The sequence below is a fragment of the Ambystoma mexicanum genome, chromosome 5q, assembly GCF_040938575.1.
Source record: "Ambystoma mexicanum isolate Mex_15411 chromosome 5q, UKY_AmexF1_1, whole genome shotgun sequence".
Classification (NCBI taxonomy): Eukaryota; Metazoa; Chordata; class Amphibia; order Caudata; family Ambystomatidae; genus Ambystoma; species Ambystoma mexicanum.
Window position 1 is genome coordinate 1,137,650,775 of NC_090933.1, and position 17,493 is coordinate 1,137,668,267.

The 17,493-nt window shown below is 44.0% G+C and overlaps 1 protein-coding gene across 2 annotated transcripts in view; it reads right to left on the minus strand.

Moving 5' to 3' along the window:
• TMEM71 (transmembrane protein 71) overlaps window positions 1-8,513 on the minus strand; it is a 637,748-nt gene extending 629,235 nt beyond the window's left edge. Inside the window, exon 1 of one of the 2 annotated variants that reach the window (XM_069621648.1) lies at window positions 8,100-8,513. The gene's annotated coding sequence lies outside the window, so the exon portion shown is untranslated. The remainder of the gene's footprint in view (window positions 1-8,099) is intronic. The other variant, XM_069621649.1, reaches the window with a different exon arrangement.
• Between the last annotated feature and the right edge of the window lie 8,980 nt (window positions 8,514-17,493).

The following is a 17,493-nucleotide window of genomic DNA, read 5'->3' on the forward strand; positions in this document are numbered from 1 at the left end:
CAGAAGGACTGCTGTATTCCCTTGTTCCCTTCCAGTCTTGAATCGCTTTGGAGCACTTAACTTGTGTATAAACGCTCTACAAATTACAATTACAATTATTCTTCATTTGACAATTCTTGCAAACGTATATTTGCCTACTATACTTCCCCTGCCATGGCTTTTCTCATTAATGCTTCACTTGATAGTCTTGCAAACGTAGTTTTCCCTGGTATACCCTCCTGTCAGGGATTTTCTCTTGTGCTTTACTTGATACCTTTGCAAACTTAGTTGTGCCTGGTATACTCTCTGGCCAGGGCTTTTCTTTCATGAGCTTTATTCAACACATTTGTAAACTTCATTCTGCCTGGTATACTTTCTTACCTGGGCTTTTCTTTCATGAACTTTATTCAACACACTTGTAAACTTCTTTTTTTGTTTTTAAATAGTTTTTATTGTTTTAAATATTGAGAATGATACAAATATCAACAAGTTACAGACTTATATGAAACAAGAACCATTAAGAATTAACATAGTGAATGTTTTGATCAATTGCAATTGACTTTCAATATGACAAATTCATTTGTTAAATTCACCTACGAATATAATATGAACTATAGTAGGTAGCACCAACATTAAAATAACAAGTTGTATATGAATAATTATAACTCTAGTCTGTAAAAAGTGATTATGTGTAGAGATTATAGAGATGAGGGGGGAGACGTACAGGGAGATGTACAAGAGACACACAAGAAACAGGAGGGTGAAAGATATGGGGGGGGATGGGTATATTATATTATTTCATATGGATAATCTAATCATTTCTAATATTGTGTAGTTCAGGCATTTCAGTTTGAGTATAGACTTATGGATATAAAAGTATAAATTCATGTACCATGAGCAGTTGCATTGAAACAGTTAAGATACCTGGTGAAATAGTACCATTTAGCATTATATTTGGGAATTGTGTTTTGATTATTTGCCATGCACATTTCCAATTTATGAGTGTTACAAATAGTGTTTCACCAAATGTTGGTAGAAAGCAAACTAGAGTCTTTCCAGTTAGCAGTGATGCATTTTAAAGCTATACAGATGAATAGATCATAAAGTCTAGCAGAGTCAGATGGGATATAAGTTGTAATTGCTATTTATTTATTTGCTATTGCTTTGTATCCATCCTTTCTGAAAATATAACATGAGTTACAGAGGAAAAGCAGCAGGGTCTCCTCTAAACAACAGCACTGGGGGTATGCAAATGAGACATGGCTGATTTCTGGAGCTGGTATGCTAGGTGCTGGTGAAAGAAATGAAAACACAGATAGGGTCACCCTGGAATTAAGTAAAACTATCCGGTATTAAGTGCACTTTACTGAGAAAAGAAAAGATTGATTTAGAAAGACAGCTCTGTGACCTCACAGAGCGGTCTTTCTAAATCGGACTGTCACGCCCCTGCTGCACACTGGTGCGTGCAGGAGCTGACAGGTATGGCGAGACCAAGAGAGTCGTCAAGGTAGCGTCAGGTGATTTTCCGTCTGTGTGTGCATGTCTGTTTATATATGTGTGGGGAGTAAGGGTGTGTTGTGCTGGGAAGGGGGTGCTGGGTGGGGAAGTAGGGGGCTTTGGCGGGGGTAAACCCCCCGATTAACAAGACAACCAGCGGGAGAGAGTGGGGGTGGGGAAGGGCTCACCTTACGGGTGGGGGCAGTTTGTGATACTTCAACATTTTAAAGCCAACACAAAAATTGTCGGAAAAAATCTGTCTTTTGTGTGTTCAGTCTTTAAAATGCAGAAATGTCACATAGAACCTAATCTTCTAGGGTCCACAGCATCACCCTGAATGCACAGATCTATAGTATTAACCCTAATTTCTCATGCAACAATGGAAATAGCACAGTCTTCTCCAGAGGTAATGCCCCCTGGTTAGATACCCAGTGTAGACATACAAAAGGGATACTCCATCAGACCTCCTAGAGAAATCTCAAATCTGCAGGCCAACTCCACTCTCTAAAAAAGTCCTATAGGAGCATCTTAAAATTTACAAAGGGCGGGTGTACAGAGGCTCAGTGAGACGTACTTGGCTGGACAGTAAAAGAAAATCAGACAAAAAGATTCCGGAAGATGGTCGCTAAAGGCATTAAGGAAGGTAGTGAAGGAGATGAGGGTCTTAATGCCGCTAATGTTGGATCGCCCACTTCCAAGAAGTGCTTTTCGAACCAGGGGCTCAAGTGCAAGTAAGCTGTTAAGTAGAAGCGAGATCTGTAATGAAGAGCCTTTCTCGCAGGAACACATCTCAGCTCAATTAAGAATTCTTAAAAAGGGCAAAGCAACAGGGCCAGATGGTCTTAAACCGGCAGTCTATTGTGAATTAAGGGACCGCTGGATGTCTGTCCTTTTCCAGGTTTTCAACCCAATCACCTCGGCCCTTACTCCTCCACTCTCCTGGGAAAAAAGTTTAATAATCCCTCTTTTCAAATAATGCAATATGACTGACACCCACTGTTACCGCCCAATTCCTCTAATTGATCGATCCGATAAGATCTTTGCTGGGTGTTTGGTGCTCGTTTGGAGGAATGGGCTTTGGAAAATCTGTACTTCCGGACAAACAGGCTGGTTTCCGTGAAGGCTTCTCCGCTATCGGCCAATGCTTTCTTTTAAATACGATAGTGGAGTAGTAGACAAGGAGGGGGAAGAACCACCTTTAAACTACCTTCCTCGATTTGTCCAAGTATTTTTTATTCTATAAGCCGTACTCTGTTGTGGGCCAAACTCAATAGGATTGTGGTTCCCTCTCAGCTTCTTCAATTAATCATGTTACTTTATGTAGCACCTCAGCTGTGGTTGGGTGTTCCAGGACTCATAATTATTCAAGGTACTTCAATACTAATAGCGGGTGAAGCAAGGCTTCCCCCCGAACCCCACTCTTATTCTCACTATTCCTCTGCGATTTTAACCCTCACAACATTACACGCGGATTGAGACCTCCTCTTTTAGACAGCATTGAATGCCGATGATGGATGAAACAAAAATAAGGCTGCAGAGCAAACATGGAACATGGCATCTCTGGCAGACATTTTGAAGTGGAAGCATTGGGAATTCTCCCCACTAGCTAACCTAGACTAATAAGTGATGTCCAAGAAAATAGACCTGCTTTTGCAAATGTGGTTGATAAGACTTGCAGGGGCTTTACAGAAAGAAATAACCCTCTAAATTTACAAAGCCCGACCTATCGGCTTTACCAGTCCTTGTTTTCGTATGTATATGACCATACCAGTGTAGGAGTCACTTAAAATAAGCAGTGCTGCACAGAATTCTATGGCTGGGGCAGGCAGGTCAAGCCTTTGTCTCCAGTTGCTTTCTCACACAAACAGAAGTGATATGCTATTACAAAAACCAACCCAAACAACGTATTATTATAAACTATAGATGTGATATTAAACGTTAGGGATACCGATAGTAACAGATTACTATTGACCATTTATAGTGCGCATAGCACAAAATGGAGTGCCTGCTGTGTTTAAAAATATGAGTCATTACCCAACTCAATGGAACTCTTTCAATTAATCTCGGATAGGATACATGGCAAAGCCAGCATTGAGGCGATCACTGACCTTCAGGTTGCACACAGATCACTGCAGCAGGTGTGCAACCAACTAAGCCATCCATGATGAACATTCTTATGCTCATTGTGGGTAATAAGCTGCAACTGAACAATTATTTGCAACATGACTAATAAGGCATATTGAGAAAAAAGTGCATCCAAGCATGTTACCAATCCATCTGCCCTAGCAATGCTATGTGCCTCCTATCATTCCATCTTCTGTAGCCGTGCTGCATTGCCCACTACCATTCCATCTTCTGTAGCCATGCGATGTTGCCCACTACCATTCCATCTTTTGCAGCCATGCGATGTTGCCCACTACCATTCCATCTTCTGCAGCCATCCGATGTTGCCCACTACCATTCCATCTTCTGTAGCCATGTGATGTTGCCCACTACCATTCCATCTTCTGTAGCCGTGCTGCATTGCCCACTACCATTCCATCTTCTGTAGCCATGCGATGTTGCCCACTACCATTCCATCTTCTGTAGCCATGCGATGTTGCCCACTACCATTCCATCTTCTGCAGCCATGCGATATTGCCCACTACCATTCCATCTTCTGTAGCCATGTGATGTTGCCCACTACCATTCCGTCTTCTGTAGCCATGCTATGTTGCCCACTACCATTCCATCTTCTGTAGCCATATTATGTTTCCCACTACCACTCCATCTGTCGAAGCCATGATATTTGTGGAAAACAAGGATTGTTCTGGGAGTCCCTCTAACGGTACACACACATCCCATTTACCTGTTCTTGAGTGAATTGGCCCCGGGACAGTCTCAACCAAGTCTTTAGCTCACTGTCCCTTTCACAGAGGAGAAATATCCCTGCATATCAGTCTTTGTCCTGCCCAGGGGCAGTCCACCACCGAAATGCTAGGCAATTCTCCTCTGAACAAGAGTACCAACAGCAACCCCAGACACGTGTTTCGGTCTAGTCGAGCCTCATCAGTGAGGTGGAGCTGTGCCTCTATAAGAACAGTGAGTAAGGGCTCCACGTCTGAATTCCCCTGGTAACTTAGGGTGAAACCAAAAGCTACTTAATATGCAAAACAAGGGGAGTTCTGGGACTCCCTCTACTGGCAGGAAAACAGCCCATTTATATTTGTGGAGCGAACACCTCACCTTCTGTAGCCATCCCATGATCACCACTACCATGCCATCTTCTGTAGCCATGTTCTGCTTTCCAGACCATTACATCTGCTCTAGCCATATTATGTGCCGACTACCATTCCATCTGCATTAGCCAAGATATGGTGCCCATTGCATCTGCCGCAGCCCAGGCTTGGACTGGCCTAAATGCTGGTGTGGGCCCATTTTTTGGGTCAAAGTGTCCCACTTTTTTGGCCAATGTGGGCCAGTTTGATGCGTTACTTCACTATGCGGCCAACTGTGTTGACCAGTGTTGCTGAATACATATTCTTTAAAATGCACAATTTGCATCACGTTTTATCAACAAAACTCCCCTTTGGGAGCTATACTATTCAAACAGTGTCACAAAAGGAATAAATAGCCATTTACAAATGTGGGCCACTTTTTAATTGGTGCCCGAGACAATTGTATGGCTATGGCCCAGTCTGACCCTGCCGCAGCCCTAAGAAGGTTCCTACTACAATTCCATCTGCAATAGCCATGCTGTGCTGCACAGCACAATTCCATCTCCTATAGCCCTGCTACGATGCCCATTAACTTTCCATCTGCTACTGCCATGCCATGGAGACCACAACTATTCCATCTTTTCTAGTCGTGATATGGGCCACGCTACCTTTCCATCTGCTCTAGCCATATTATGGTGCCCATTATCATTCCATCTAAGGTATCCAAGCTATCGTGCTTTTAACGCTAACGGCCCCTGAGGGAGGGGGGAATCTGATTTGTACTGTAAAATGTTGCCATAAAGGCTATCGGATGACTATGACCATAATGGGTAAATAAACCATGATATGGTAGACAACCTGGAACAGTATTCTATACCTACAGTATTATGTTTGTGCCCGAGACGTGTGTTATTTTTTCTTCTTTTACACAGACATTGGATAGGGATACCCCCGCCTATTGGCTGTTGGTAATGCTTGTATCCAAGAGCTTCTACTAAAAGTGACTTTCTCTACAGGACTGTTGAGGCACCGCTTTTAGAAGCTTTGAAGGGGCACTGGGTGAAGGCCACCTATTCCTCCATCTTCGATTGTACTGGCCTAAACCTGCTTGTACAATGGGGCACTTTCTCGACTGTATGTATGTCAGGGGGCGTCGGCCCCACACCACACACCTGAGGAGGACAACGGCGGACATCATGAGAAGAGAGCAACTGACCCAGAACTAAAGAGCCAGGCGGTCCCAGGAGGATAGATGGAAAACATAGACAAACTATGATTGTTTACATTGTGGTCTATTGTGCTAATAGGGAGGCAGGGGTACCTAAACGGATGTACGACCAATGTAAGGAGACAAGACCATGAGGGTATATAAGGGACGGCGCATTGGAGGCAGGTTGGATTATTGGTTTGGGCGGTGGGCTGATAGGATGCTCTCTCTTTATACTGGTTGCAACCTGTAAATAGACGTAGTCTTGCTTTGTCCATTTCCATATACGACTGCTGAGTCCCTTTGTCTGATTTTTACGTTCATAGTGGCCACTACCATTGCATCTGCTGCAGCCCTGATATGGTTCCTAGTACCATTTCATTTGTTGTCGCTCTACTGGCCAGCATCATTATTTCTGCTGCAGCCATTCTATGGAGCCTACATGTTATAGCAATGGCATGGTTCCCACTGACATTCCATCTTTTGTAGCCATATTATGGTGCCCAAAGCCATTCCATCAGCTGTACCCAAAACAGGGTGCCCACTGCCATCGCATCTGCTGCAGCCCTGGTATGGAGTTGACTACCATTCCATGTGCTGTAACCGTGCTATGCTGCCTAGCACCATTCCTTCTGCTGTAACCCTGCTATGCTGCCTACCACCATCCATCTGCTGCAGCCACAATCTAGTGCCGGCTACTATTCCATGTGCTGTAGCCATGCTATGGAGCCCACTACCACACCACCTGCTGTAGTCATGCTCTGCTGTCCACTGTCATTCCATCTGCCAAAGCCAGCATATGGTTCCCCTTACCATTCAATCTTCTGTAGCCATGATGTTGTGCCCACCATCCTGTATCAGCCTACTGAATAACTGCGGGCACAATAACATGGGTACAGCAGATGGAATGGTAGAGGCCACCATTGTATGGCTATGCCAGATGCAATTGTAGCCAACCCAATGTTATGGCTATGGCAGATGGAATGGTAGTGGACAATGGTTTCCTTTAGACAAAGAGGCTACTGTCTATCTGGAACTCCTTGACCTCTTCAGTTATTCTTTAACCCTATGGCCCAAGCATAACTCTTGATGGGGCGAGGCCCCTTCTTTTGCTGAATGTGTCTACCTGCCTAATTGAATAGTGGCTAATGTCACTGTTGGTCTGCGACCTCAGAAGTGATGATACTAGCCACTCTCTAAGCCATTTCTCAGTGTCAGCCATTACAGGCAAGTATCACCCCCTGGCAGCAGGCATGTATACCCAGCCAGACAGGGGAGAAGCACCCCAGTTCCACAGTCCCAAGGTGGTCCGTGGCAACCCTGAAGTGGAGCTTCCCGCTCTTGGCACGCCAGGGTGTCCCTGATTAGAGAGATGGTAGTGTAAGAATCTGTGTGGTTGTGGGGCTGCCAACATGTGAGGCCATCATTTTACAGCCACATTAGCCAGACACCAAGCCATCGGTACCACCACTTTGCTTAACCTCGCCGAGGTTGTACACTATCACCACAGTCTGAAAATGGACTTGCATACCTCTACTAATGATGATGCTCTGAGATAGCTCAGTGGGTTGAGCACATGCACTAGGTGTCTCCCTGCAATCTGTTGGTCACTAGTATAAATCCTTGCGGGTCCCACTCGGGTCTTCATCATTACAAGATTGATACAAGGTGTACCGCTGGCTAATAACAAATGGTATGAACACAAACACAACAACGTATCTTTAACCCATTGTAACCAGAGAAATGAAGCTGTTTGTAACCTATGCCGTGATACCTATGGGTTTGGGCGTACAACAAATGCAACAAATAAATAAATAAATAAATAACGTATTTCGTGAAGAACGCTATTTGGAAATGGTTTTGGTCATATTTCAAATGAACAATTCATTTTCAGTGAAGAGAGTACACACGTTTTTCATCAAACAAGGTGCCAATGGACCCTCGGTGGGAGGGTGCAATCCATATTTCATTCACATGCACAACTTATCTTCTGTGACTCTCCTCAAGTATTAATTTGGTACAATGCATTGTAAGATAAAGTAAGGGTGACTGACCATTCAGAGAGAAATGAACCTTGTGACAGCCTTGAAAAGTTGGGGATCTGAGCAGGCAATCTTTTAAAAAAAGAGTCTTTCTATGGCTTACAAGACCTGACCATGCTCATCGCATAAAAAAGCACCAGGCGTCCGTCAAAGAGAGGAATTTGTTTGCAGGCCTACCTTGGAGGTGGCGCTTCAGCCACGCCCCTCTGGTGGTCCTTATTGAAAGGCGAAAGGATGCTGTTTACCAGTCCCCCTTCCGCGGCATGTGGGCGTGGCAATAGACAGCAAGTAAAGCGTCCCACCTGCTTCCGACGCTCCACTACTTATTCACAGAGACCTAGGGCAGAGGTCCTGCTGCTTCTGTCCTGAGCGAGAAACATCGCTTGCAAGAAGACAGTTGCTTTGTGCAATCCCGGCTCAGCTCAACCGGCTTGAGAAATTCGGCTCCCCTCTTTGCACCCGCCTGTTTCCTTTCAAAAACAGAGTGTGTGATAGGAGGCACAGCAGCAGAGTGAGGTCACGCTTCCTGCCACAGCAGGCTCTCAGCTGCGCAGCTCAGCTTCTCGAGAGCATCACATTTTTGCCAGTCAAGAGCCGGCCAGCGATAACACAAAAATAGCCCGGCCAGCAGTGGCAGTTTGCATTTAGCAGCACTTCCTTCAGACATTGGCTGCACTTCTAGCAAAAGTGCTCCGCTGCAAATCGCATGAAATTCCCCACTCCGCGCCGCCCGGTCCTGAATGGAATGCAGCCATTCTTGGACGGAAGCCATTAGAAAGTTCAAGGGGAAGTTCAAGGGGAAGCGCCCACTGTTGAGGTTCTAACGCTCAGAATTATGTCTTCATCTAATAAGAGGTTTGCAGGCGAAATAACTACATCGCCCATTGAGCTGGGTAAATAATAGGTGCCTCTTTTGGACATTAGTTTTTAAAACACGCGGAAGTTGTCACCTATCAGGCATGTATTATGTTATTGGACTTTTATACTCGGCTGAATCACCACTGTAGGTTTTTCTGAGCAAGAATGCAGGGTTCCATCTGTTAATATCCCCGCAAAAAAATATCGGCATTCCGCCATATTTTTGCGACGATATTAAGCCATGGAACCTGCAGTGGACACCCCTGCAACTCCCATAATATTTTTAATGGTGCAGGGGACATCCCCTGAACCCCCAGTCCCAATAACCCCATACATTATCCCCACTAATAATTTCGCCTATGGCCTTACCCCACAACCATATATATGGCGATATTACTGGTGGGGATAATATTACCTGATATCGAATGCAGCTAAGCGGCAGAGTAGAATCCAGGTGCAGCATGCGTGTCTTCTGAGAGAATTTTAATGTATCCAAATGCCCTTAGTGCAAACCCATAACTTTCATCTGAAGGACGCAGCACAACCACACACAGTTTCTTTCAAATACGGACTGTAAAAACATTCAGTTTTAAATGATTCCTATTGTGAGGAATTGCCATCTGGCAAGGGTGTAGAAGCCCTTGCTTTTTTTTTATTTGTATGAATTAAAAAGAAAAAATGAAGCGTGTAATTCCATTTCAGAAAGGGTGAGCCCCCAACCACTTATCTCTTTCATAAGCTCCATGTCAAAAGCATAGTGTGTACATGTGTGGAATGACTGGAGGGGGTATCTGTACTCCTGCCCTCTATATGGCAGAGTAGAGGCACCAAGCACCCCAGCCAAGATTCTCTATTTGGTAAACGTGGATGAGCAACCAAGGCTTAAGCTCCCAGGAGGTGATGTGGGCTGGTTATTAAATACAGTGCAGTACCCAAAGCCCCCACAAAGGAATGTCCACACACTATGTTAGTGATAACACCGTTCTTTATATAAATAAGGGTCAAGTTATGTACACACACTAACACACTTTGTGCACAGTCAATACTATGATAAATGTACAATTTCTATGTGATACCAAAATTACTCTTTCACTCCATTAATATGCACCAACGGGAGTCAGTTTCAAATGGCATACAAATCAATAGCAAAAGGTATCAACCATAGACTTTTGGAAGGAAAACAAATGGTAAAACAATTGGCAGAATACTGGGCCCCTACCACCAGGCACAGTTCTGTGTGAGGATTCCTCCGGCTGGGCAACCTGTGAATAAGATAATAAACAAGCCCAGTCCATATGTTGTTCAGCAGAGTCTTATTTCCCTCTACAAATGTTCTACTACCCCAATGTACCTGGTGTAGCAGAGTTCGATGATGGGTTGTCGACAGATCCTTCTTGAGTGAACTCCCTTTAAGGCAGGAGCCACGGATCGTCGAGATCAATTAAAGAAAAGGTGAACAATGGCATCGAGGCAGCAGCTTCAGTCCTTGCGGTGCTCGTCGATGATCGGTCATGGACATTCTGCGAAGATGAGGCATGCGGTGCACCTCGACGATAGTTCATTGCTGCAAAGGGTCAATGAAGAACGTAGGCTCAGCAAGGGCAGGACTCGACCACGGCTGACTTCCAGATCTTCATCGGCTTCTATGAGGACTTCAGGTGGTGGAGAATCTACTGGTGCATTCTCCTCGGTTTGTCGGCGACCTTGACTTTCTCCGGTGGGACAAAGTCATCGACGGTGATGAGCAAGGGAGTCCTGGATTCAAATGTCTTAGGCAATGGAGCGCTGCAGCTCCAGTCAACGATGATGGTCGACAACGGCGATGTACTTCAATATCCGGGTGCTTCGCTTCAGATTACTCGGCGGTCCCCGTCTCCGGTCGGCAGCCATTTGATGACTGACTTCCAGGGAGCCTTGGTGAAGGTTAGCTGGTGCACGATGTTCCCTCATAGCTCGGGAAGAGGTCTCCTAGCCAGGTCCTCTCTTGGATTAGTCCTCGAAGGCACAACAGCTTTCAGATTGCATCAAAGGAAAGCAAGCAGCAGCAATTCTTCTTCTTCCAGCTCGGCTTCAAGAGTAAGCATCAAGTTTTGACTTCAGCTTCTGAACAATTTCCATCAGTGAGATGTCCCCAGCTATACCATTTGATCTCTCATTCACACTGCTGGGTCACACTCAGGCAACCAATCATTCAGAAGGGCATTCAGGCAGGCAGGCAGGCAGTGAATCAGGCTCACAGTGCATTGAGGCCATTCTTCTCCATCCAGACACTGACAAAAAGGAATGTGTATTGGGACAAGTACCCAGCCATTTAGCACGCCAGACTGCATTCATACCAGTTTCGGGCAGGGCTGTCTCAGTCTTTGTGTCACATACCAGAAACCAGACACCCATAACATGAAATGCATATTGGTCACATACTCCATTCACCCAGGTCCCACCCCAAGGGTGCACCCACAACATACAGTCACTGGGAAGGCTCCAGCCAGTCTGGCCTGGACTTCCTCACAATTCCATACATGGAACTTGCACCAACAGTCAGTCAGGGGAAGGGACAGAGTCAGGGCTTCCCAGGACTTTGGGAAAACAAGGTAACAGGCAATAGAAAGCAAGAGGCTACTGGGGCCATCTTATCTCCTATCAGGAATCAACTGATTCCAATTGCAGGGCCTGGGTATCCCAAAATGGAGGATACTGAGAGCACCTGTCAAATTCAGCATGGAGCTGCCACCAGCCCATACCCTGCTCTGTGGGCCACACACAGGTGCCCAAAAACATACACTAGGGGTACAGGGTTGTACCCCACCCATGGGTGCCATAAGGTTATCCCAAGGGTCTGTTCACCAAACCAAAAAGAGGAAGAGCTGCACTGCCATGGGTCCCACATGGAGCCCTGTGCAGAAAATAACACAGAACACACATTATAAAAGGACTACAGGACAAGGACAGGGAGGCCCTGTCCCTCCAATGCATTTCCAGCATCACACTGTGCCCAGCTGCATCAGTAGCCCGATATGCAGCGACTGCTCTCTAGTAGCACTGAGCCAGTTTAGGGGCCACAGGTGCCCATCTGACAGCTGCAGTGACAGCCAAGACTTGGCAGTGCAAAGGCTACAATTAAGCTATACACTACTGTTCTCAACTTATATAAACCATAACTGAGTTTAGGGCATGTTGGCCAGCATCTCTCATACCTATTACACCTGCCTCAAATTGCTATCGCACATGTGCCATCTTTGTGAGCTCATCCCAGCTGTCGAAGGGTTATGTGTTCTTTGGTTATACAGCCTGGCCCTGCCACTGGAAGGAGACTGAATAACTGGGCTTGAGGTTGGGTACCAACTCTGTCCAGCAGAAGCTGGCCTGGGAAACAGGTCTCAAAGGGCACACTGATCCCGGAATTAGCAGCCTCACACCAGGGTGCTGCATACCAAAAGGGCCTTTGATTCTATCGACAAGTGAAGAATGCAGAGTTAGTGCAAACAGGGAGCTCAGCTTAGTGGGAAGAAGATTGCTACATCTTGTTTCTCTCAATCTCTATCTTCCTTCCTGTTACCTCCACTTCCGGTAGTACAAAGCACCTTAGGTGTGATGTCAGATGGCAAAGGCCACTTGTCTCCAGCACAGGGGTTGGACCTGTTGGGGTAGATGGATTTTATCTCAATGGGGACGAGAGGTTCACGTTGCACGAACCATATTAATGTTCAGAATGGATGCAATATTGTTACAATGTTGCAGTTTTGCATGTACCCAGGAGATTTATTTGTGGTTTGTTAAAGGTTACTTTTAGAGTTATTTTGTGTCAAGTGTGATACATTTTAGAATTGCATATATGTAGCAACATAATGAAGAATGTGTGAATGTAATATGGGAGCATATTGTGCAATTTAGCGCTACGAGATTCCTTTGCATCATGTACTCATAGTGACCCTGAATAATGCTGTTCCCATCTTCATCTTGTATCCTGGCTTGCAACATTATGTGTTACTAATGACTTCTGCAGTTGTATTCACTCTCCGCTCTTGCTTCGCCACTCCTTTTGACTGCTTACTCTCTGTTCTCTCCTCCTCTCCCTTTCTCCCTTTTCCTATCTCCTCCCCTCCTCCTCTTAACCCTCTTACCTTCTTCTATGCACTTACTCTATCAGAATTGTCCCTGGACCTAGTATGATAGCAACCTCATCTGTCTCCTCCCCCTCCTTACTTGTTTCCCCCTGTCCCCTCCAGCACTATCTGAAATGTTGTCAGGCTGAGTACGATAGTCGCTTGTTTTGTTCCTCCGTTCCCTTTCTGCACCCCTCTCCCTCACCTTTTATTTTTATCCGGCTCTACCAGAAATGTCGTCAGGCCTAGTAGGATAGTTGCCTGTCTGTTTCCATTTCCTTCCCACTCTCCCCCTTCCTTCCTTATCTATGTCTTAGCTCTTGCACTATCTGAAATGTCGTCAGGCCGAAAACGATAGTTAATTTCACATCCTTACTGTTCATAGCCTGTAAGAATGTCATTGTATTTTCCCTTGTTCCCTCCCTTGCCTTGAAGCTCTTTGAAACACATTTTGTATAGGCGCTATATAAATAAACTATTATATTATTTATTTATTTATTTTATTATTGTTATTAATTTTTAGTTTATACAAACTTTTATCACAAACATTTATCACAAAATCTATATAACCACTTTGGACTTTCAAATGCACAGACAATCTAACTTGAGTTATTTGATAGACTCTTTTAGACTGGTCCATCTAAATTTCTTTTTAGAATTACATCCAAAAAATCAATAATTGCACAAGTTATTTTCATATTATGTCCTGAAGTCACACGCGACCACCATTCTTTTTCGTTTCTGTTTAAAGGAAAACAAAATCCTAGATAAAGCTTCCTCTCATTTGAGGTTGCTTCACATTCTGTGATCAGATGGTAGAGTGATTCAACAGTTTTTTCAGTGTCTACACAGATTGTTTTTTAAATCAGGCTCTTTTCTTAACCATCTCATCTCCTTTGTCTGTAGGGCGTTTACCCGAAGCTGCACAAATTGGTCTTGATGGTGTCGAGTTGGACATTTTAGTAGATATTTGGGTTGTAAATTTAATTTGTTCGTTGTGAGTTGTAGCGGAAGAGCGTTTTTCTGAGACGCTCTTCTTTCACTATTCTGGATCCAACACCATTGTTGGAGGCGTTTTTTAACCAATTGCTGATGCCACTGAAGAGACTCTATGTCAATGTCGGCTGCTATCAAAATTTGATCCACTTTGTGAGCCCAGTCCTTTAGGATGTTTGATGTTAGATCTGCTGGATTCACTTTAAGTATTTTATATGCTGGTTCGCCAGGATGATCTCTTATTTTGCGTAACAATGTACATGCTTTCCAGACAGTTGTATTATACAAAGAGGTGATCGCCAGTTCGTGGCGCAATGTTGTCATTGAGACGTATCGAGGTAATCTTAAAACTTTGTGCCAGAACAACCCTTCAAAAACGTCCCATACTTTGAAGTCAAGATTCCAGGCACATTCGGCTCCGAAAGTGATGGCCGTTATAACTTTATTCAAATAGAATGTCAATACTGGTTGGATGGAGAATTTACCATAGTCGTTATGTATTTTTAGCCCTTGTAGCGCATAAATTGTCATTCTATTTGTCAAGTCTTGGTACCAAGGCCATTCTCGGATTGATGTATTATAAATGATTCCAAGATAACGTATTGTCGTTGTTGTTTCAATCTCTTTATTTGCAACAAACCATTTATAGTTTCTATTTTTCTGCCCCTCATGTTCGTCATTTTTATTATTTTGTTTTTTTCTGTGCTGATTTCGAGCTTGTTCTTTATTAAGTATTTATTTAGTTTTGTTAGCAGTCGCTGAAGGCCTATTGGTGTTTGATCTGCCAGAACTATATCATCTGCATATATAATGCAGTTTAGTGCTTGACCATTTATTTTCTGCAGAAAACATCGCACCTCTTTTAGTTCGTCCGGTAAATCAGAGATGAATAACTTAAATAACAGAGCTGCCAACGGGCAGCCTTGTTTTACTCCTTTTGTTGTCGTAATTATGTTTGTCAGATCACCACTCTGGTTAGTCCGAATGCGTGTCGATGTAGCTTCATGGAGGGCTATAATCGGCTCCAATATATTTGCTGGACATTGCCATTTCCTTAGTTTTTGCCAAAGGAGATTTCGATTTATTTTATCGAAGGCTTGCTTCATATCTACAAAGGCCAGGAATAAAGGTTTACGTTCTTTTAGTGAGGCTAGTTTTAGTAAATTCAGTAGCAGTAGGTTTACTTCTGTGCCTACACCTTTTGTAAATCCTGTTTGTCGACAATCGGCGATCTCTACTTGTGCGACCCAAGTTGTCAGTTTTTTTTTAAGGAATGAAGCAAATAGTTTGCCAATTGTATCTGATAAAGCAATAGGGCGGTAGTTACTTGGGTCAGCCCTTGACCCCTTTTTGTGTATTGGTACTACCACCGCTGTGCACCAGGATGACAGGACTACAGAGGATCCTAATGTCAACTTAAACCGAGGTAACATCATGAAACTATTTAAATGCATTCCTGCACTGCGCACTGTAACCTCTGAGGACATAATGATCGTAGAATATGCAACCGAGAGAACCTCAGACCAAGTGCTGTTACACATCAATTCTCAGGCCATTAGAAGAACGCTTTTTGATGCAAAAGATGATCTTTTACTATATGGTTTTGATCTCTCTTTTGAACCAGCGAGTGAATATAACGCTGATCATGCCTCTAATGACAAATCTGTCTTACCGACACAAATGGATCAAAGAAGAGAACAACTAAGGCAGCACTTTTGTAGAACAAGTCATGTCAAACCAGCTATGCCGTCACCACAACATGAAACAAAAAGGAGATATCATACCATCTCGCGAAACTAGCTAGGAAGTGATCCACAGGACCAGAACTATAACTTAATTTCTTGGAATACGAGAGGGTTTGTACGCCTGCTGAACGATTTTTCAGTGCCCTAGATCAAAACTTTGGCCTTTGTTGACAAGAAACATGGCTGCGGGAGCCACCGACCCGAGATGGTAACACGATTTTACTAAATCCAGCAGGAAAAAATCAAAACGGACGACCCTTTTCAGGACTCTTGATGATGATCAAACATTCCCTTTCTTGGCATGTGAAGGAATTACCAAACCCAAATGTATTTGTCCACGGAGTATTAATTGAACATCAAGGGGCTCTTAACATTGAAAAAGCAAGGACCTTGCTAATAAATGCTTATTGGAACGCTGCAATAATTAGTCCTTCGAAACTAGTAAATTCTGTGACAACAATGATGGATATTTATTTATTTTATTTATTTAGTTGATTTAATCAATTCAATGATTTTTACAAAACTTTGTAGAAGCAGAAAGAAAACTGAAAATGAGCAATGATGTAGGTAGAAGTAGATTCGAAGAAGAGAAGAAGGAAAAGAAGGAAGAGAAGAGAGCTGAAACAACTTTTTGCAAGTTCCTAGATTAGTTCTACGGTCGCTTGAATTGTTATTTAGAAGCTAACTCTACTGGATTTTGAGTAGCTGACTCTGCTGGCCATTTTCACAGAATAGATTTAAGAGTTTGTGTAGTGGCAATTGTCCAAGTTGTTCTTTCTCCGCTCATCAGGCGGCTCCACCATACTTCCTCTTCCTTCGTATAAGACGCAGAGAGGTGTGATAACAAGAATTTCTCACCTATTTCTTTTGTTCCAGGGCAGTTTAGTAGCAAATGACGTATAGTTTCCACCTCTGTTTCGTTTTCACAAAAACGACATGAGTCTGTGGTGCTTTGCCCTCTCAGCTTTAAAATCTCGTTTGTTGCCAACAAGTTTAATCGTTCTCTCAAAAACAAGTTTCTGGCTGGTTTGCTAGGGAACTTGCTCAGGTAGTTTGGGACCGAGTTCAGTTTAGTTTGATATGGCAGAAGGTGGCTAACTGATTTCGCTTTTGTGCAGTATCCGAGGTTTTAATCCAGTCAAGCTCGACCATTCTCCTTTTTATTTTTTTCGGGTACCGGGCAAGGTCATCCTCTGAGAACTGGATTTCTAGCAGTTTTGCTTTACACGCTGCTTCCCAAGAGTTTAGTACGTTACAGCGTGCGGCTGTTGTTTCCGCTCGTATTGTGGCTAGTAAGTGCGGACAATCCGGGAGCAACGTTTTCCTATATAATGACATTGCTTTGATCTCTGTAGTCCCTCCCAGAAAGAGAAGACCTAGCTCTCTTCTAATTAAAGGCATTGATGTGGACTTTGGGAGACCTAGTACCGTACGCCAGAAATAACCCTCTAATTTCAGCCACAGGTGTCCAGGTGTGTGTGGCAGGGCTTCCGCTGCATAGGTAAGGGACGGAACCAGTTTTGCGCGATAGAATTTAATCCCTGGGAGCAAAGAAAATCGTCCGAATTTCTTATCCAGAGCGCGGGCTTGTGCCGCCAATTTGGTCGCCTTGGCCATTAACGAGCTCTGTAGAGTTGAGTTTGTGTTCGAACAGTCGAGCATTATTCCCAGGTATTTAAAGTTGTAGACTTTTTCTAGGGCGACCCCCTCCAGATGCCAGGACGTTTTTTCTTTTGGTCGTTTCCTTTTTTCTAGGACCAGAATCTTTGTCTTCGATACGTTGATGGTAAGATCGTTTTCTCTGTTGTAAGTAGCCAGGTTGTCTAACTGGCGCTGAAGGCCAATCGGAGTCAAGTACTTTAGTATAAA